Source organism: Triturus cristatus, chromosome 11, assembly GCF_964204655.1.
Source record: "Triturus cristatus chromosome 11, aTriCri1.1, whole genome shotgun sequence".
In the NCBI taxonomy this organism is placed as follows: domain Eukaryota; kingdom Metazoa; phylum Chordata; class Amphibia; order Caudata; family Salamandridae; genus Triturus; species Triturus cristatus.
In genome coordinates, this window is record NC_140594.1 from 937,574,222 (window position 1) to 937,596,631 (window position 22,410).

The 22,410-nt window shown below is 40.6% G+C and overlaps 1 long non-coding RNA gene across 1 annotated transcript in view; it reads left to right on the forward strand.

Annotated features, from left to right (window-relative positions):
* Positions 1–21,606, forward strand: part of LOC146785701 (uncharacterized) — a 54,974-nt gene extending 33,368 nt beyond the window's left edge. The window contains exons 26-41 of the long non-coding RNA XR_014970765.1: positions 928–1,080; positions 2,296–2,447; positions 3,699–3,822; positions 5,074–5,197; positions 6,449–6,572; positions 7,824–7,944; positions 9,162–9,316; positions 10,534–10,686; positions 11,938–12,057; positions 13,275–13,429; positions 14,681–14,802; positions 16,020–16,172; positions 17,390–17,545; positions 18,763–18,917; positions 20,135–20,289; positions 21,541–21,606. This is a non-coding gene — a long non-coding RNA (uncharacterized LOC146785701). The remainder of the gene's footprint in view (positions 1–927; positions 1,081–2,295; positions 2,448–3,698; positions 3,823–5,073; positions 5,198–6,448; positions 6,573–7,823; positions 7,945–9,161; positions 9,317–10,533; positions 10,687–11,937; positions 12,058–13,274; positions 13,430–14,680; positions 14,803–16,019; positions 16,173–17,389; positions 17,546–18,762; positions 18,918–20,134; positions 20,290–21,540) is intronic.
* Positions 21,607–22,410: the final 804 nt, after the last annotated feature.

The window sequence follows — 22,410 nt, forward strand, 5'->3', positions numbered from 1 at the left end:
AGGAAGCTCATTTCACCTCTTCTCCTGCACTCCCTATGTTGGACTCTGATACTCAAGATGGATTGTTAAGGATAATCTGTTTATGTATCTCCATCCGACTTTCAAAAAGGCCCCAGTGCTTTGAGTGGTTCAGAGTCCTTTACCATTCCCCCTCCTACTTGCCTTGTAGTCATGAATACAGATAGTAACCTACTGCATAACTTCTGATCTCATCCTCCTGTGTGGTCAGCTGCCACAAGGACAATTGGTCCAGTGGTGCGCTGACATCATAAAGCTAATCAGATGTTGTCTGACATGAGGGCCACTCTGTTGCCTAGCAAGCTGACATCATAAAGCTAAAGCAAGATGTTGTCGGACATGAGGGCCACTCTGTTGGCTAACAAGCAGTAGGATACATTGATGTTGGTAACTAAATGAGTAGCAGGGTGGACAGGATGTCCAACTGAAAACTAAGATGAAAGAAATTAGGAAAGTTTTTGAGACTTCTCGTTTTGTATCAACGTACGTTTGAGGATAAGAGTCATCTTCACCATTTCTGAAGTGGTGGGAATTGGCTAAAATGGAGATGGTCATTATGCTATTCATAGTTTTTATTATTCCCATGAACTGTGGCATAACCCTTACTCTCAACTTATCAGCTGGCTTAATTGCTACTGGTGTACCATATCCTAAAACAAAAGAAGTGAGAATGGTTCACTGCCACTAGGCTGGCAAAAACATCTATTGATCTATGTCCTAATGTACGCGCTACAGTTGTTTAGAGAGTTTTAGCAAATGAGGCAAGGGATGCAGAGAAGTATGCGAGGATAAAAAGCTAAAATTGAGATTTGATTTTCTAATGAGCTGTTGATTTACACAATAAAAGACTCCATAGTATTGATCTGTTTACCCATTATAAAAATCAAGATTTTTTTGTATTGCTTATAGAAAATGTGCCAACAGTGGACTTTTCCATCTGCTGATTATACTGAATGACCACCGGTGGCAGTGTTTCACAACAGTTTCTCTGAATTGCCGAGACTGAAGGAAAAAAAAAAAGGAAGTCTTCCGGCATACGGCATCATTTTACCAATTTATATGGTAAGTAAAACTCCCAATCATTCCTTTAGGCATTAAAAAGTTCACAGCATCAGCATGTCCTCACTAGCTTGTAGTGGGAGACTGTGCCTGAATAGAATTTCTGTCAAGCTGAAAGTAATATGGATCACATTGTGTTGGTCATAATAATTCATAAAAGCCCGGCTGTCTCCAACGTTACTAAAGCCTGCTTTAGGTCCTGGAACTAGCAATGTTCCATTCGAGCAAATTGCTGCCTTTGAGGCTGAAATGTACTACCTCATTTCAGAACGAGCGTGTTACATTCTCACGGAAGGAAGCTCATTTCACCTCTTCTCCTGCACTCCGTATGTTGGACTCTGATACTCAAGATGGATTGTTAAGGATAATCTGTTTATGTATCTCCATCCGACTTTCAAAAAGGCCCCAGTGCTTTGAGTGGTTCAGAGTCCTTTACCATTCCCCCTCCTACTTGCCTTGTAGTCATGAATACAGATAGTAACCTACTGCATAACTTCTGATGTCATCCTCCTGTGTGGTCAGCTGCCACAAGGACAATTGGTCCAGTGGTGCGCTGACATCATAAAGCTAATCAGATGTTGTCTGACATGAGGGCCACTCTGTTGCCTAGCAAGCTGACATCATAAAGCTAAAGCAAGATGTTGTCGGACATGAGGGCCACTCTGTTGGCTAACAAGCAGTAGGATACATTGATGTTGGTAACTAAATGAGTAGCAGGGTGGACAGGATGTCCAACTGAAAACTAAGATGAAAGAAATTAGGAAAGTTTTTGAGACTTGTCGTTTTGTATCAACGTACGTTTGAGGATAAGTCATCTTCACCATTTCTGAAGTGGTGGGAATTGGCTAAAATGGAGATGGTCATTATGCTATTCATAGTTTTTATTATTCCCATGAACTGTGGCATAACCCTTACTCTCAACTTATCAGCTGGCTTAATTGCTACTGGTGTACCATATCCTAAAACAAAAGAAGTGAGAATGGTTCACTGCCACTTGGCTGGCAAAAACATCTATTGATCTATGTCCTAATGTATGCGCTACAGTTGTTTAGAGAGTTTTAGCAAATGAGGCAAGGGATGCAGAGAAGTATGCGAGGATAAAAAGCTAAAATTGAGATTTGATTTTCTAATGAGCTGTTGATTTACACAATAAAAGACTCCATAGTATTGATCTGTTTACCCATTATAAAAATCAAGATTTTTTTGTATTGCTTATAGAAAATGTGCCAACAGTGGACTTTTCCATCTGCTGATTATACTGAATGACCACCGGTGGCAGTGTTTCACAACAGTTTCTCTGAATTGCCGAGACTGAAGGAAAAAAAAAAGGAAGTCTTCCGGCATACGGCATCATTTTACCAATTTATATGGTAAGTAAAACTCCCAATCATTCCTTTAGGCATTAAAAAGTTCACAGCATCAGCATGTCCTCACTAGCTTGTAGTGGGAGACTGTGCCTGAATAGAATTTCTGTCAAGCTGAAAGTAATATGGATCACATTGTGTTGGTCATAATAATTCATAAAAGCCCGGCTGTCTCCAACGTTACTAAAGCCTGCTTTAGATCCTGGAACTAGCAATGTTCCATTCGAGCAAATTGCTGCCTTTGAGGCTGAAATGTACTACCTCATTTCAGAACGAGCGTGTTACATTCTCACGGAAGGAAGCTCATTTCACCTCTTCTCCTGCACTCCGTATGTTGGACTCTGATACTCAAGATGGATTGTTAAGGATAATCTGTTTATGTATCTCCATCCGACTTTCAAAAAGGCCCCAGTGCTTTGAGTGGTTCAGAGTCCTTTACCATTCCCCCTCCTACTTGCCTTGTAGTCATGAATACAGATAGTAACCTACTGCATAACTTCTGATGTCATCCTCCTGTGTGGTCAGCTGCCACAAGGACAATTGGTCCAGTGGTGCGCTGACATCATAAAGCTAATCAGATGTTGTCTGACATGAGGGCCACTCTGTTGCCTAGCAAGCTGACATCATAAAGCTAAAGCAAGATGTTGTCGGACATGAGGGCCACTCTGTTGGCTAACAAGCAGTAGGATACATTGATGTTGGTAACTAAATGAGTAGCAGGGTGGACAGGATGTCCAACTGAAAACTAAGATGAAAGAAATTAGGAAAGTTTTTGAGACTTGTCATTTTGTATCAACGTACGTTTGAGGATAAGAGTCATCTTCACCATTTCTGAAGTGGTGGGAATTGGCTAAAATGGAGATGGTCATTATGCTATTCATAGTTTTTATTATTCCCATGAACTGTGGCATAACCCTTACTCTCAACTTATCAGCTGGCTTAATTGCTACTGGTGTACCATATCCTAAAACAAAAGAAGTGAGAATGGTTCACTGCCACTTGGCTGGCAAAAACATCTATTGATCTATGTCCTAATGTACGCGCTACAGTTGTTTAGAGAGTTTTAGCAAATGAGGCAAGGGATGCAGAGAAGTATGCGAGGATAAAAAGCTAAAATTGAGATTTGATTTTCTAATGAGCTGTTGATTTACACAATAAAAGACTCCATAGTATTGATCTGTTTACCCTTTATAAAAATCAAGATTTTTTTGTATCGCTTATAGAAAATGTGCTAACAGTGGACTTTTCCATCTGCAGATTATACTGAATGACCACCGGTGGCAGTGTTTCACAACCGAGTTTCTCTGAATTGCCGAGACTGAAGGAAAAAAAAAAAAAAGGAAGTCTTCCGGCATACGGCATCATTTTACCAATTTATATGGTAAGTAAAACTCCCAATCATTCCTTTAGGCATTAAAAAGTTCACAGCATCAGCATGTCCTCACTAGCTTGTAGTGGGAGACTGTGCCTGAATAGAATTTCTGTCAAGCTGAAAGTAATATGGATCACATTGTGTTGGTCATAATAATTCATAAAAGCCCGGCTGTCTCCAACGCTACTAAAGCCTGCTTTAGATCCTGGAACTAGCAATGTTCCATTCGAGCAAATTGCTGCCTTTGAGGCTGAAATGTACTACCTCATTTCAGAACGAGCGTGTTACATTCTCACGGAAGGAAGCTCATTTCACCTCTTCTCCTGCACTCCGTATGTTGGACTCTGATACTCAAGATGGATTGTTAAGGATAATCTGTTTATGTATCTCCATCCGACTTTCAAAAAGGCCCCAGTGCTTTGAGTGGTTCAGAGTCCTTTACCATTCCCCCTCCTACTTGCCTTGTAGTCATGAATACAGATAGTAACCTACTGCATAACTTCTGATGTCATCCTCCTGTGTGGTCAGCTGCCACAAGGACAATTGGTCCAGTGGTGCGCTGACATCATAAAGCTAATCAGATGTTGTCTGACATGAGGGCCACTCTGTTGCCTAGCAAGCTGACATCATAAAGCTAAAGCAAGATGTTGTCGGACATGAGGGCCACTCTGTTGGCTAACAAGCAGTAGGATACATTGATGTTGGTAACTAAATGAGTAGCAGGGTGGACAGGATGTCCAACTGAAAACTAAGATGAAAGAAATTAGGAAAGTTTTTGAGACTTCTCATTTTGTATCAACGTACGTTTGAGGATAAGAGTCCTCTTCACCATTTCTGAAGTGGTGGGAATTGGCTAAAATGGAGATGGTCATTATGCTATTCATAGTTTTTATTATTCCCATGAACTGTGGCATAACCCTTACTCTCAACTTATCAGCTGGCTTAATTGCTACTGGTGTACCATATCCTAAAACAAAAGAAGTGAGAATGGTTCACTGCCACTTGGCTGGCAAAAACATCTATTGATCTATGTCCTAATGTACGCGCTACAGTTGTTTAGAGAGTTTTAGCAAATGAGGCAAGGGATGCAGAGAAGTATGCGAGGATAAAAAGCTAAAATTGAGATTTGATTTTCTAATGAGCTGTTGATTTACACAATAAAAGACTCCATAGTATTGATCTGTTTACCCTTTATAAAAATCAAGATTTTTTTGTATCGCTTATAGAAAATGTGCTAACAGTGGACTTTTCCATCTGCAGATTATACTGAATGACCACCGGTGGCAGTGTTTCACAACCGAGTTTCTCTGAATTGCCGAGACTGAAGGAAAAAAAAAAAAAAGGAAGTCTTCCGGCATACGGCATCATTTTACCAATTTATATGGTAAGTAAAACTCCCAATCATTCCTTTAGGCATTAAAAAGTTCACAGCATCAGCATGTCCTCACTAGCTTGTAGTGGGAGACTGTGCCTGAATAGAATTTCTGTCAAGCTGAAAGTAATATGGATCACATTGTGTTGGTCATAATAATTCATAAAAGCCCGGCTGTCTCCAACGTTACTAAAGCCTGCTTTAGGTCCTGGAACTAGCAATGTTCCATTCGAGCAAATTGCTGCCTTTGAGGCTGAAATGTACTACCTCATTTCAGAACGAGCGTGTTACATTCTCACGGAAGGAAGCTCATTTCACCTCTTCTCCTGCACTCCCTATGTTGGACTCTGATACTCAAGATGGATTGTTAAGGATAATCTGTTTATGTATCGCCATCCGACTTTCAAAAAGGCCCCAGTGCTTTGAGTGGTTCAGAGTCCTTTACCATTCCCCCTCCTACTTGCCTTGTAGTCATGAATACAGATAGTAACCTACTGCATAACTTCTGATCTCATCCTCCTGTGTGGTCAGCTGCCACAAGGACAATTGGTCCAGTGGTGCGCTGACATCATAAAGCTAATCAGATGTTGTCTGACATGAGGGCCACTCTGTTGCCTAGCAAGCTGACATCATAAAGCTAAAGCAAGATGTTGTCGGACATGAGGGCCACTCTGTTGGCTAACAAGCAGTCGGATACATTGATGTTGGTAACTAAATGAGTAGCAGGGTGGACAGGATGTCCAACTGAAAACTAAGATGAAAGAAATTAGGAAAGTTTTTGAGACTTCTCGTTTTGTATCAACGTACGTTTGAGGATAAGAGTCATCTTCACCATTTCTGAAGTGGTGGGAATTGGCTAAAATGGAGATGGTCATTATGCTATTCATAGTTTTTATTATTCCCATGAACTGTGGCATAACCCTTACTCTCAACTTATCAGCTGGCTTAATTGCTACTGGTGTACCATATCCTAAAACAAAAGAAGTGAGAATGGTTCACTGCCACTTGGCTGGCAAAAACATCTATTGATCTATGTCCTAATGTACGCGCTACAGTTGTTTAGAGAGTTTTAGCAAATGAGGCAAGGGATGCAGAGAAGTATGCGAGGATAAAAAGCTAAAATTGAGATTTGATTTTCTAATGAGCTGTTGATTTACACAATAAAAGACTCCATAGTATTGATCTGTTTACCCTTTATAAAAATCAAGATTTTTTTGTATCGCTTATAGAAAATGTGCTAACAGTGAACTTTTCCATCTGCAGATTATACTGAATGACCACCGGTGGCAGTGTTTCACAACCGAGTTTCTCTGAATTGCCGAGACTGAAGGAAAAAAAAAAAAAAGGAAGTCTTCCGGCATACGGCATCATTTTACCAATTTATATGGTAAGTAAAACTCCCAATCATTCCTTTAGGCATTAAAAAGTTCACAGCATCAGCATGTCCTCACTAGCTTGTAGTGGGAGACTGTGCCTGAATAGAATTTCTGTCAAGCTGAAAGTAATATGGATCACATTGTGTTGGTCATAATAATTCATAAAAGCCCGGCTGTCTCCAACGCTACTAAAGCCTGCTTTAGATCCTGGAACTAGCAATGTTCCATTCGAGCAAATTGCTGCCTTTGAGGCTGAAATGTACTACCTCATTTCAGAACGAGCGTGTTACATTCTCACGGAAGGAAGCTCATTTCACCTCTTCTCCTGCACTCCCTATGTTGGACTCTGATACTCAAGATGGATTGTTAAGGATAATCTGTTTATGTATCTCCATCCGACTTTCAAAAAGGCCCCAGTGCTTTGAGTGGTTCAGAGTCCTTTACCATTCCCCCTCCTACTTGCCTTGTAGTCATGAATACAGATAGTAACCTACTGCATAACTTCTGATCTCATCCTCCTGTGTGGTCAGCTGCCACAAGGACAATTGGTCCAGTGGTGCGCTGACATCATAAAGCTAATCAGATGTTGTCTGACATGAGGGCCACTCTGTTGCCTAGCAAGCTGACATCATAAAGCTAAAGCAAGATGTTGTCGGACATGAGGGCCACTCTGTTGGCTAACAAGCAGTAGGATACATTGATGTTGGTAACTAAATGAGTAGCAGGGTGGACAGGATGTCCAACTGAAAACTAAGATGAAAGAAATTAGGAAAGTTTTTGAGACTTGTCATTTTGTATCAACGTACGTTTGAGGATAAGAGTCATCTTCACCATTTCTGAAGTGGTGGGAATTGGCTAAAATGGAGATGGTCATTATGCTATTCATAGTTTTTATTATTCCCATGAACTGTGGCATAACCCTTACTCTCAACTTATCAGCTGGCTTAATTGCTACTGGTGTACCATATCCTAAAACAAAAGAAGTGAGAATGGTTCACTGCCACTTGGCTGGCAAAAACATCTATTGATCTATGTCCTAATGTACGCGCTACAGTTGTTTAGAGAGTTTTAGCAAATGAGGCAAGGGATGCAGAGAAGTATGCGAGGATAAAAAGCTAAAATTGAGATTTGATTTTCTAATGAGCTGTTGATTTACACAATAAAAGACTCCATAGTATTGATCTGTTTACCCTTTATAAAAATCAAGATTTTTTTGTATCGCTTATAGAAAATGTGCTAACAGTGGACTTTTCCATCTGCAGATTATACTGAATGACCACCGGTGGCAGTGTTTCACAACCGAGTTTCTCTGAATTGCCGAGACTGAAGGAAAAAAAAAATGGAAGTCTTCCGGCATACGGCATCATTTTACCAATTTATATGGTAAGTAAAACTCCCAATCATTCCTTTAGGCATTAAAAAGTTCACAGCATCAGCATGTCCTCACTAGCTTGTAGTGGGAGACTGTGCCTGAATAGAATTTCTGTCAAGCTGAAAGTAATATGGATCACATTGTGTTGGTCATAATAATTCATTAAAGCCCGGCTGTCTCCAACGCTACTAAAGCCTGCTTTAGATCCTGGAACTAGCAATGTTCCATTCGAGCAAATTGCTGCCTTTGAGGCTGAAATGTACTACCTCATTTCAGAACGAGCGTGTTACATTCTCACGGAAGGAAGCTCATTTCGCCTCTTCTCCTGCACTCCGTATGTTGGACTCTGATACTCAAGATGGATTGTTAAGGATAATCTGTTTATGTATCTCCATCCGACTTTCAAAAAGGCCCCAGTGCTTTGAGTGGTTCAGAGTCCTTTACCATTCCCCCTCCTACTTGCCTTGTAGTCATGAATACAGATAGTAACCTACTGCATAACTTCTGATCTCATCCTCCTGTGTGGTCACCTGCCACAAGGACAATTGGTCCAGTGGTGCGCTGACATCATAAAGCTAATCAGATGTTGTCTGACATGAGGGCCACTCTGTTGCCTAGCAAGCTGACATCATAAAGCTAAAGCAAGATGTTGTCGGACATGAGGGCCACTCTGTTGGCTAACAAGCAGTAGGATACATTGATGTTGGTAACTAAATGAGTAGCAGGGTGGACAGGATGTCCAACTGAAAACTAAGATGAAAGAAATTAGGAAAGTTTTTGAGACTTGTCATTTTGTATCAACGTACGTTTGAGGATAAGAGTCATCTTCACCATTTCTGAAGTGGTGGGAATTGGCTAAAATGGAGATGGTCATTATGCTATTCATAGTTTTTATTATTCCCATGAACTGTGGCATAACCCTTACTCTCAACTTATCAGCTGGCTTAATTGCTACTGGTGTACCATATCCTAAAACAAAAGAAGTGAGAATGGTTCACTGCCACTTGGCTGGCAAAAACATCTATTGATCTATGTCCTAATGTACGCGCTACAGTTGTTTAGAGAGTTTTAGCAAATGAGGCAAGGGATGCAGAGAAGTATGCGAGGATAAAAAGCTAAAATTGAGATTTGATTTTCTAATGAGCTGTTGATTTACACAATAAAAGACTCCATAGTATTGATCTGTTTACCCTTTATAAAAATCAAGATTTTTTTGTATTGCTTATAGAAAATGTGCCAACAGTGGACTTTTCCATCTGCTGATTATACTGAATGACCACCGGTGGCAGTGTTTCACAACCGAGTTTCTCTGAATTGCCGAGACTGAAGAAAAAAAAAAATGGAAGTCTTCCGGCATACGGCATCATTTTACCAATTTATATGGTAAGTAAAACTCCCAATCATTCCTTTAGGCATTAAAAAGTTCACAGCATCAGCATGTCCTCACTAGCTTGTAGTGGGAGACTGTGCCTGAATAGAATTTCTGTCAAGCTGAAAGTAATATGGATCACATTGTGTTGGTCATAATAATTCATTAAAGCCCGGCTGTCTCCAACGCTACTAAAGCCTGCTTTAGATCCTGGAACTAGCAATGTTCCATTCGAGCAAATTGCTGCCTTTGAGGCTGAAATGTACTACCTCATTTCAGAACGAGCGTGTTACATTCTCACGGAAGGAAGCTCATTTCGCCTCTTCTCCTGCACTCCGTATGTTGGACTCTGATACTCAAGATGGATTGTTAAGGATAATCTGTTTATGTATCTCCATCCGACTTTCAAAAAGGCCCCAGTGCTTTGAGTGGTTCAGAGTCCTTTACCATTCCCCCTCCTACTTGCCTTGTAGTCATGAATACAGATAGTAACCTACTGCATAACTTCTGATGTCATCCTCCTGTGTGGTCAGCTGCCACAAGGACAATTGGTCCAGTGGTGCGCTGACATCATAAAGCTAATCAGATGTTGTCTGACATGAGGGCCACTCTGTTGCCTAGCAAGCTGACATCATAAAGCTAAAGCAAGATGTTGTCGGACATGAGGGCCACTCTGTTGGCTAACAAGCAGTAGGATACATTGATGTTGGTAACTAAATGAGTAGCAGGGTGGACAGGATGTCCAACTGAAAACTAAGATGAAAGAAATTAGGAAAGTTTTTGAGACTTGTCATTTTGTATCAACGTACGTTTGAGGATAAGAGTCATCTTCACCATTTCTGAAGTGGTGGGAATTGGCTAAAATGGAGATGGTCATTATGCTATTCATAGTTTTTATTATTCCCATGAACTGTGGCATAACCCTTACTCTCAACTTATCAGCTGGCTTAATTGCTACTGGTGTACCATATCCTAAAACAAAAGAAGTGAGAATGGTTCACTGCCACTAGGCTGGCAAAAACATCTATTGATCTATGTCCTAATGTACGCGCTACAGTTGTTTAGAGAGTTTTAGCAAATGAGGCAAGGGATGCAGAGAAGTATGCGAGGATAAAAAGCTAAAATTGAGATTTGATTTTCTAATGAGCTGTTGATTTACACAATAAAAGACTCCATAGTATTGATCTGTTTACCCATTATAAAAATCAAGATTTTTTTGTATTGCTTATAGAAAATGTGCCAACAGTGGACTTTTCCATCTGCTGATTATACTGAATGACCACCGGTGGCAGTGTTTCACAACAGTTTCTCTGAATTGCCGAGACTGAAGGAAAAAAAAAAAAGAAGTCTTCCGGCATACGGCATCATTTTACCAATTTATATGGTAAGTAAAACTCCCAATCATTCCTTTAGGCATTAAAAAGTTCACAGCATCAGCATGTCCTCACTAGCTTGTAGTGGGAGACTGTGCCTGAATAGAATTTCTGTCAAGCTGAAAGTAATATGGATCACATTGTGTTGGTCATAATAATTCATAAAAGCCCGGCTGTCTCCAACGTTACTAAAGCCTGCTTTAGATCCTGGAACTAGCAATGTTCCATTCGAGCAAATTGCTGCCTTTGAGGCTGAAATGTACTACCTCATTTCAGAACGAGCGTGTTACATTCTCACGGAAGGAAGCTCATTTCACCTCTTCTCCTGCACTCCCTATGTTGGACTCTGATACTCAAGATGGATTGTTAAGGATAATCTGTTTATGTATCTCCATCCGACTTTCAAAAAGGCCCCAGTGCTTTGAGTGGTTCAGAGTCCTTTACCATTCCCCCTCCTACTTGCCTTGTAGTCATGAATACAGATAGTAACCTACTGCATAACTTCTGATCTCATCCTCCTGTGTGGTCAGCTGCCACAAGGACAATTGGTCCAGTGGTGCGCTGACATCATAAAGCTAATCAGATGTTGTCTGACATGAGGGCCACTCTGTTGCCTAGCAAGCTGACATCATAAAGCTAAAGCAAGATGTTGTCGGACATGAGGGCCACTCTGTTGGCTAACAAGCAGTAGGATACATTGATGTTGGTAACTAAATGAGTAGCAGGGTGGACAGGATGTCCAACTGAAAACTAAGATGAAAGAAATTAGGAAAGTTTTTGAGACTTGTCATTTTGTATCAACGTACGTTTGAGGATAAGAGTCTTCTTCACCATTTCTGAAGTGGTGGGAATTGGCTAAAATGGAGATGGTCATTATGCTATTCATAGTTTTTATTATTCCCATGAACTGTGGCATAACCCTTACTCTCAACTTATCAGCTGGCTTAATTGCTACTGGTGTACCATATCCTAAAACAAAAGAAGTGAGAATGGTTCACTGCCACTTGGCTGGCAAAAACATCTATTGATCTATGTCCTAATGTACGCGCTACAGTTGTTTAGAGAGTTTTAGCAAATGAGGCAAGGGATGCAGAGAAGTATGCGAGGATAAAAAGCTAAAATTGAGATTTGATTTTCTAATGAGCTGTTGATTTACACAATAAAAGACTCCATAGTATTGATCTGTTTACCCTTTATAAAAATCAAGATTTTTTTGTATCGCTTATAGAAAATGTGCTAACAGTGGACTTTTCCATCTGCAGATTATACTGAATGACCACCGGTGGCAGTGTTTCACAACCGAGTTTCTCTGAATTGCCGAGACTGAAGAAAAAAAAAATGGAAGTCTTCCGGCATACGGCATCATTTTACCAATTTATATGGTAAGTAAAACTCCCAATCATTCCTTTAGGCATTAAAAAGTTCACAGCATCAGCATGTCCTCACTAGCTTGTAGTGGGAGACTGTGCCTGAATAGAATTTCTGTCAAGCTGAAAGTAATATGGATCACATTGTGTTGGTCATAATAATTCATTAAAGCCCGGCTGTCTCCAACGCTACTAAAGCCTGCTTTAGATCCTGGAACTAGCAATGTTCCATTCGAGCAAATTGCTGCCTTTGAGGCTGAAATGTACTACCTCATTTCAGAACGAGCGTGTTACATTCTCACGGAAGGAAGCTCATTTCGCCTCTTCTCCTGCACTCCGTATGTTGGACTCTGATACTCAAGATGGATTGTTAAGGATAATCTGTTTATGTATCTCCATCCGACTTTCAAAAAGGCCCCAGTGCTTTGAGTGGTTCAGAGTCCTTTACCATTCCCCCTCCTACTTGCCTTGTAGTCATGAATACAGATAGTAACCTACTGCATAACTTCTGATCTCATCCTCCTGTGTGGTCACCTGCCACAAGGACAATTGGTCCAGTGGTGCGCTGACATCATAAAGCTAATCAGATGTTGTCTGACATGAGGGCCACTCTGTTGCCTAGCAAGCTGACATCATAAAGCTAAAGCAAGATGTTGTCGGACATGAGGGCCACTCTGTTGGCTAACAAGCAGTAGGATACATTGATGTTGGTAACTAAATGAGTAGCAGGGTGGACAGGATGTCCAACTGAAAACTAAGATGAAAGAAATTAGGAAAGTTTTTGAGACTTGTCATTTTGTATCAACGTACGTTTGAGGATAAGAGTCATCTTCACCATTTCTGAAGTGGTGGGAATTGGCTAAAATGGAGATGGTCATTATGCTATTCATAGTTTTTATTATTCCCATGAACTGTGGCATAACCCTTACTCTCAACTTATCAGCTGGCTTAATTGCTACTGGTGTACCATATCCTAAAACAAAAGAAGTGAGAATGGTTCACTGCCACTTGGCTGGCAAAAACATCTATTGATCTATGTCCTAATGTACGCGCTACAGTTGTTTAGAGAGTTTTAGCAAATGAGGCAAGGGATGCAGAGAAGTATGCGAGGATAAAAAGCTAAAATTGAGATTTGATTTTCTAATGAGCTGTTGATTTACACAATAAAAGACTCCATAGTATTGATCTGTTTACCCTTTATAAAAATCAAGATTTTTTTGTATTGCTTATAGAAAATGTGCCAACAGTGGACTTTTCCATCTGCTGATTATACTGAATGACCACCGGTGGCAGTGTTTCACAACCGAGTTTCTCTGAATTGCCGAGACTGAAGAAAAAAAAAAATGGAAGTCTTCCGGCATACGGCATCATTTTACCAATTTATATGGTAAGTAAAACTCCCAATCATTCCTTTAGGCATTAAAAAGTTCACAGCATCAGCATGTCCTCACTAGCTTGTAGTGGGAGACTGTGCCTGAATAGAATTTCTGTCAAGCTGAAAGTAATATGGATCACATTGTGTTGGTCATAATAATTCATTAAAGCCCGGCTGTCTCCAACGCTACTAAAGCCTGCTTTAGATCCTGGAACTAGCAATGTTCCATTCGAGCAAATTGCTGCCTTTGAGGCTGAAATGTACTACCTCATTTCAGAACGAGCGTGTTACATTCTCACGGAAGGAAGCTCATTTCGCCTCTTCTCCTGCACTCCGTATGTTGGACTCTGATACTCAAGATGGATTGTTAAGGATAATCTGTTTATGTATCTCCATCCGACTTTCAAAAAGGCCCCAGTGCTTTGAGTGGTTCAGAGTCCTTTACCATTCCCCCTCCTACTTGCCTTGTAGTCATGAATACAGATAGTAACCTACTGCATAACTTCTGATCTCATCCTCCTGTGTGGTCAGCTGCCACAAGGACAATTGGTCCAGTGGTGCGCTGACATCATAAAGCTAATCAGATGTTGTCTGACATGAGGGCCACTCTGTTGCCTAGCAAGCTGACATCATAAAGCTAAAGCAAGATGTTGTCGGACATGAGGGCCACTCTGTTGGCTAACAAGCAGTAGGATACATTGATGTTGGTAACTAAATGAGTAGCAGGGTGGACAGGATGTCCAACTGAAAACTAAGATGAAATAAATTAGGAAAGTTTTTGAGACTTGTCATTTTGTATCAACGTACGTTTGAGGATAAGAGTCATCTTCACCATTTCTGAAGTGGTGGGAATTGGCTAAAATGGAGATGGTCATTATGCTATTCATAGTTTTTATTATTCCCATGAACTGTGGCATAACCCTTACTCTCAACTTATCAGCTGGCTTAATTGCTACTGGTGTACCATATCCTAAAACAAAAGAAGTGAGAATGGTTCACTGCCACTTGGCTGGCAAAAACATCTATTGATCTATGTCCTAATGTACGCGCTACAGTTGTTTAGAGAGTTTTAGCAAATGAGGCAAGGGATGCAGAGAAGTATGCGAGGATAAAAAGCTAAAATTGAGATTTGATTTTCTAATGAGCTGTTGATTTACACAATAAAAGACTCCATAGTATTGATCTGTTTACCCTTTATAAAAATCAAGATTTTTTTGTATCGCTTATAGAAAATGTGCTAACAGTGGACTTTTCCATCTGCAGATTATACTGAATGACCACCGGTGGCAGTGTTTCACAACCGAGTTTCTCTGGATTGCCGAGACTGAAGAAAAAAAAAAAATTGAAGTCTTCCGGCATACGGCATCATTTTACCAATTTATATGGTAAGTAAAACTCCCAATCATTCCTTTAGGCATTAAAAAGTTCACAGCATCAGCATGTCCTCACTAGCTTGTAGTGGGAGACTGTGCCTGAATAGAATTTCTGTCAAGCTGAAAGTAATATGGATCACATTGTGTTGGTCATAATAATTCATAAAAGCCCGGCTGTCTCCAACGCTACTGAAGCCTGCTTTAGATCCTGGAACTAGCAATGTTCCATTCGAGCAAATTGCTGCCTTTGAGGCTGAAATGTACTACCTCATTTCAGAACGAGCGTGTTACATTCTCACGGAAGGAAGCTCATTTCACCTCTTCTCCTGCACTCCCTATGTTGGACTCTGATACTCAAGATGGATTGTTAAGGATAATCTGTTTATGTATCTCCATCCGACTTTCAAAAAGGCCCCAGTGCTTTGAGTGGTTCAGAGTCCTTTACCATTCCCCCTCCTACTTGCCTTGTAGTCATGAATACAGATAGTAACCTACTGCATAACTTCTGATCTCATCCTCCTGTGTGGTCAGCTGCCACAAGGACAATTGGTCCAGTGGTGCGCTGACATCATAAAGCTAATCAGATGTTGTCTGACATGAGGGCCACTCTGTTGCCTAGCAAGCTGACATCATAAAGCTAAAGCAAGATGTTGTCGGACATGAGGGCCACTCTGTTGGCTAACAAGCAGTAGGATACATTGATGTTGGTAACTAAATGAGTAGCAGGGTGGACAGGATGTCCAACTGAAAACTAAGATGAAAGAAATTAGGAAAGTTTTTGAGACTTCTCATTTTGTATCCACGTACGTTTGAGGATAAGAGTCATCTTCACCATTTCTGAAGTGGTGGGAATTGGCTAAAATGGAGATGGTCATTATGCTATTCATAGTTTTTATTATTCCCATGAACTGTGGCATAACCCTTACTCTCAACTTATCAGCTGGCTTAATTGCTACTGGTGTACCATATCCTAAAACAAAAGAAGTGAGAATGGTTCACTGCCACTTGGCTGGCAAAAACATCTATTGATCTATGTCATAATGTACGCGCTACAGTTGTTTAGAGAGTTTTAGCAAATGAGGCAAGGGATGCAGAGAAGTATGCGAGGATAAAAAGCTAAAATTGAGATTTGATTTTCTAATGAGCTGTTGATTTACACAATAAAAGACTCCATAGTATTGATCTGTTTACCCTTTATAAAAATCAAGATTTTTTTGTATTGCTTATAGAAAATGTGCTAACAGTGGACTTTTCCATCTGCTGATTATACTGAATGACCACCGGTGGCAGTGTTTCACAACAGTTTCTCTGAATTGCCGAGACTGAAGGAAAAAAAAAAAGGAAGTCTTCCGGCATACGGCATCATTTTACCAATTTATATGGTAAGTAAAACTCCCAATCATTCCTTTAGGCATTAAAAAGTTCACAGCATCAGCATGTCCTCACTAGCTTGTAGTGGGAGACTGTGCCTGAATAGAATTTCTGTCAAGCTGAAAGTAATATGGATCACATTGTGTTGGTCATAATAATTCATAAAAGCCCGGCTGTCTCCAACGTTACTAAAGCCTGCTTTAGATCCTGGAACTAGCAATGTTCCATTCGAGCAAATTGCTGCCTTTGAGGCTGAAATGTACTACCTCATTTCAGAACGAGCGTGTTACATTCTCACGGAAGGAAGCTCATTTCACCTCTTCTCCTGCACTCCGTATGTTGGACTCTGATACTCAAGATGGATTGTTAAGGATAATCTGTTTATGTATCTCCATCCGACTTTCAAAAAGGCCCCAGTGCTTTGAGTGGTTCAGAGTCCTTTACCATTCCCCCTCCTACTTGCCTTGTAGTCATGAATACAGATAGTAACCTACTGCATAACTTCTGATGTCATCCTCCTGTGTGGTCAGCTGCCACAAGGACAATTGGTCCAGTGGTGCGCTGACATCATAAAGCTAATCAGATGTTGTCTGACATGAGGGCCACTCTGTTGCCTAGCAAGCTGACATCATAAAGCTAAAGCAAGATGTTGTCGGACATGAGGGCCACTCTGTTGGCTAACAAGCAGTAGGATACATTGATGTTGGTAACTAAATGAGTAGCAGGGTGGACAGGATGTCCAACTGAAAACTAAGATGAAAGAAATTAGGAAAGTTTTTGAGACTTCTCGTTTTGTATCAACGTACGTTTGAGGATAAGAGTCTTCTTCACCATTTCTGAAGTGGTGGGAATTGGCTAAAATGGAGATGGTCATTATGCTATTCATAGTTTTTATTATTCCCATGAACTGTGGCATAACCCTTACTCTCAACTTATCAGCTGGCTTAATTGCTACTGGTGTACCATATCCTAAAACAAAAGAAGTAAGAATGGTTCACTGCCAGTTGGCTGGCCAAAACATCTATTGATCTATGTCCTAATGTACGCGCTACAGTTGTTTAGAGAGTATTAGCAAATGAGGCAAGGGATGCAGAGAAGTATGTGAGGATAAAAAGCTAAAATTGAGATTTGATTTTCTAATGAGCTGTTGATTTTCACAATAAAAGACTCCATAGTATTGATCTGTTTACCCTTTATAAAAATCAAGATTTTTTTGTATTGCTTATAGAAAATGTGCCAACAGTGGACTTTTCCATCTGCAGATTATACTGAATGACCACCGGTGGCAGTGTTTCACAACCGAGTTTCTCTGAATTGCCGAGACTGAAGGAAAAAAAAAAAAGGAAGTCTTCCGGCATACGGCATCATTTTACCAATTTATATGGTAAGTAAAACTCCCAATCATTCCTTTAGGGATTAAAAAGTTCACAGCATCAGCATGTCCTCACTAGCTTGTAGTGGGAGACTGTGCCTGAATAGAATTTCTGTCAAGCTGAAAGTAATATGGATCACATTGTGTTGGTCATAATAATTCATAAAAGCCCGGCTGTCTCCAACGCTACTAAAGCCTGCTTTAGATCCTGGAACTAGCAATGTTCCATTCGAGCAAATTGCTGCCTTTGAGGCTGAAATGTACTACCTCATTTCAGAACGAGCGTGTTACATTCTCACGGAAGGAAGCTCATTTCACCTCTTCTCCTGCACTCCCTATGTTGGACTCTGATACTCAAGATGGATTGTTAAGGATAATCTGTTTATGTATCTCCATCCGACTTTCAAAAAGGCCCCAGTGCTTTGAGTGGTTCAGAGTCCTTTACCATTCCCCCTCCTACTTGCCTTGTAGTCATGAATACAGATAGTAACCTACTGCATAACTTCTGATGTCATCCTCCTGTGTGGTCAGCTGCCACAAGGACAATTGGTCCAGTGGTGCGCTGACATCATAAAGCTAATCAGATGTTGTCTGACATGAGGGCCACTCTGTTGCCTAGCAAGCTGACATCATAAAGCTAAAGCAAGATGTTGTCGGACATGAGGGCCACTCTGTTGGCTAACAAGCAGTAGGATACATTGATGTTGGTAACTAAATGAGTAGCAGGGTGGACAGGATGTCCAACTGAAAACTAAGATGAAAGAAATTAGGAAAGTTTTTGAGACTTCTCGTTTTGTATCAACGTACGTTTGAGGATAAGAGTCTTCTTCACCATTTCTGAAGTGGTGGGAATTGGCTAAAATGGAGATGGTCATTATGCTATTCATAGTTTTTATTATTCCCATGAACTGTGGCATAACCCTTACTCTCAACTTATCAGCTGGCTTAATTGCTACTGGTGTACCATATCCTAAAACAAAAGAAGTGAGAATGGTTCACTGCCACTTGGCTGGCAAAAACATCTATTGATCTATGTCCTAATGTACGCGCTACAGTTGTTTAGAGAGTTTTAGCAAATGAGGCAAGGGATGCAGAGAAGTATGCGAGGATAAAAAGCTAAAATTGAGATTTGATTTTCTAATGAGCTGTTGATTTACACAATAAAAGACTCCATAGTATTGATCTGTTTACCCTTTATAAAAATCAAGATTTTTTTGTATCGCTTATAGAAAATGTGCCAACAGTGGACTTTTCCATCTGCTGATTATACTGAATGACCACCGGTGGCAGTGTTTCACAACCGAGTTTCTCTGAATTGCCGAGACTGAAGAAAAAAAAAAATGGAAGTCTTCCGGCATACGGCATCATTTTACCAATTTATATGGTAAGTAAAACTCCCAATCATTCCTTTAGGCATTAAAAAGTTCACAGCATCAGCATGTCCTCACTAGCTTGTAGTGGGAGACTGTGCCTGAATAGAATTTCTGTCAAGCTGAAAGTAATATGGATCACATTGTGTTGGTCATAATAATTCATTAAAGCCCGGCTGTCTCCAACGCTACTAAAGCCTGCTTTAGATCCTGGAACTAGCAATGTTCCATTCGAGCAAATTGCTGCCTTTGAGGCTGAAATGTACTACCTCATTTCAGAACGAGCGTGTTACATTCTCACGGAAGGAAGCTCATTTCGCCTCTTCTCCTGCACTCCGTATGTTGGACTCTGATACTCAAGATGGATTGTTAAGGATAATCTGTTTATGTATCTCCATCCGACTTTCAAAAAGGCCCCAGTGCTTTGAGTGGTTCAGAGTCCTTTACCATTCCCCCTCCTACTTGCCTTGTAGTCATGAATACAGATAGTAACCTACTGCATAACTTCTGATCTCATCCTCCTGTGTGGTCAGCTGCCACAAGGACAATTGGTCCAGTGGTGCGCTGACATCATAAAGCTAATCAGATGTTGTCTGACATGAGGGCCACTCTGTTGCCTAGCAAGCTGACATCATAAAGCTAAAGCAAGATGTTGTCGGACATGAGGGCCACTCTGTTGGCTAACAAGCAGTAGGATACATTGATGTTGGTAACTAAATGAGTAGCAGGGTGGACAGGATGTCCAACTGAAAACTAAGATGAAATAAATTAGGAAAGTTTTTGAGACTTGTCATTTTGTATCAACGTACGTTTGAGGATAAGAGTCATCTTCACCATTTCTGAAGTGGTGGGAATTGGCTAAAATGGAGATGGTCATTATGCTATTCATAGTTTTTATTATTCCCATGAACTGTGGCATAACCCTTACTCTCAACTTATCAGCTGGCTTAATTGCTACTGGTGTACCATATCCTAAAACAAAAGAAGTGAGAATGGTTCACTGCCACTTGGCTGGCAAAAACATCTATTGATCTATGTCCTAATGTACGCGCTACAGTTGTTTAGAGAGTTTTAGCAAATGAGGCAAGGGATGCAGAGAAGTATGCGAGGATAAAAAGCTAAAATTGAGATTTGATTTTCTAATGAGCTGTTGATTTACACAATAAAAGACTCCATAGTATTGATCTGTTTACCCTTTATAAAAATCAAGATTTTTTTGTATCGCTTATAGAAAATGTGCCAACAGTGGACTTTTCCATCTGCTGATTATACTGAATGACCACCGGTGGCAGTGTTTCACAACCGAGTTTCTCTGAATTGCCGAGACTGAAGAAAAAAAAAAATGGAAGTCTTCCGGCATACGGCATCATTTTACCAATTTATATGGTAAGTAAAACTCCCAATCATTCCTTTAGGCATTAAAAAGTTCACAGCATCAGCATGTCCTCACTAGCTTGTAGTGGGAGACTGTGCCTGAATAGAATTTCTGTCAAGCTGAAAGTAATATGGATCACATTGTGTTGGTCATAATAATTCATTAAAGCCCGGCTGTCTCCAACGCTACTAAAGCCTGCTTTAGATCCTGGAACTAGCAATGTTCCATTCGAGCAAATTGCTGCCTTTGAGGCTGAAATGTACTACCTCATTTCAGAACGAGCGTGTTACATTCTCACGGAAGGAAGCTCATTTCGCCTCTTCTCCTGCACTCCGTATGTTGGACTCTGATACTCAAGATGGATTGTTAAGGATAATCTGTTTATGTATCTCCATCCGACTTTCAAAAAGGCCCCAGTGCTTTGAGTGGTTCAGAGTCCTTTACCATTCCCCCTCCTACTTGCCTTGTAGTCATGAATACAGATAGTAACCTACTGCATAACTTCTGATGTCATCCTCCTGTGTGGTCAGCTGCCACAAGGACAATTGGTCCAGTGGTGCGCTGACATCATAAAGCTAATCAGATGTTGTCTGACATGAGGGCCACTCTGTTGCCTAGCAAGCTGACATCATAAAGCTAAAGCAAGATGTTGTCGGACATGAGGGCCACTCTGTTGGCTAACAAGCAGTAGGATACATTGATGTTGGTAACTAAATGAGTAGCAGGGTGGACAGGATGTCCAACTGAAAACTAAGATGAAAGAAATTAGGAAAGTTTTTGAGACTTGTCATTTTGTATCAACGTACGTTTGAGGATAAGAGTCATCTTCACCATTTCTGAAGTGGTGGGAATTGGCTAAAATGGAGATGGTCATTATGCTATTCATAGTTTTTATTATTCCCATGAACTGTGGCATAACCCTTACTCTCAACTTATCAGCTGGCTTAATTGCTACTGGTGTACCATATCCTAAAACAAAAGAAGTGAGAATGGTTCACTGCCACTTGGCTGGCAAAAACATCTATTGATCTATGTCCTAATGTACGCGCTACAGTTGTTTAGAGAGTTTTAGCAAATGAGGCAAGGGATGCAGAGAAGTATGCGAGGATAAAAAGCTAAAATTGAGATTTGATTTTCTAATGAGCTGTTGATTTACACAATAAAAGACTCCATAGTATTGATCTGTTTACCCTTTATAAAAATCAAGATTTTTTTGTATAGCTTATAGAAAATGTGCTAACAGTGGACTTTTCCATCTGCAGATTATACTGAATGACCACCGGTGGCAGTGTTTCACAACAGTTTCTCTGAATTGCCGAGACTGAAGGAAAAAGAAAAAGGAAGTCTTCCGGCATACGGCATCATTTTACCAATTTATATGGTAAGTAAAACTCCCAATCATTCCTTTAGGCATTAAAAAGTTCACAGCATCAGCATGTCCTCACTAGCTTGTAGTGGGAGACTGTGCCTGAATAGAATTTCTGTCAAGCTGAAAGTAATATGGATCACATTGTGTTGGTCATAATAATTCATAAAAGCCCGGCTGTCTCCAACGTTACTAAAGCCTGCTTTAGATCCTGGAACTAGCAATGTTCCATTCGAGCAAATTGCTGCCTTTGAGGCTGAAATGTACTACCTCATTTCAGAACGAGCGTGTTACATTCTCACGGAAGGAAGCTCATTTCACCTCTTCTCCTGCACTCCCTATGTTGGACTCTGATACTCAAGATGGATTGTTAAGGATAATCTGTTTATGTATCTCCATCCGACTTTCAAAAAGGCCCCAGTGCTTTGAGTGGTTGAGTCCTTTACCATTCCCCCTCCTACTTGCCTTGTAGTCATGAATACAGATAGTAACCTACTGCATAACTTCTGATCTCATCCTCCTGTGTGGTCAGCTGCCACAAGGACAATTGGTCCAGTGGTGCGCTGACATCATAAAGCTAATCAGATGTTGTCTGACATGAGGGCCACTCTGTTGCCTAGCAAGCTGACATCATAAAGCTAAAGCAAGATGTTGTCGGACATGAGGGCCACTCTGTTGGCTAACAAGCAGTAGGATACATTGATGTTGGTAACTAAATGAGTAGCAGGGTGGACAGGATGTCCAACTGAAAACTAAGATGAAAGAA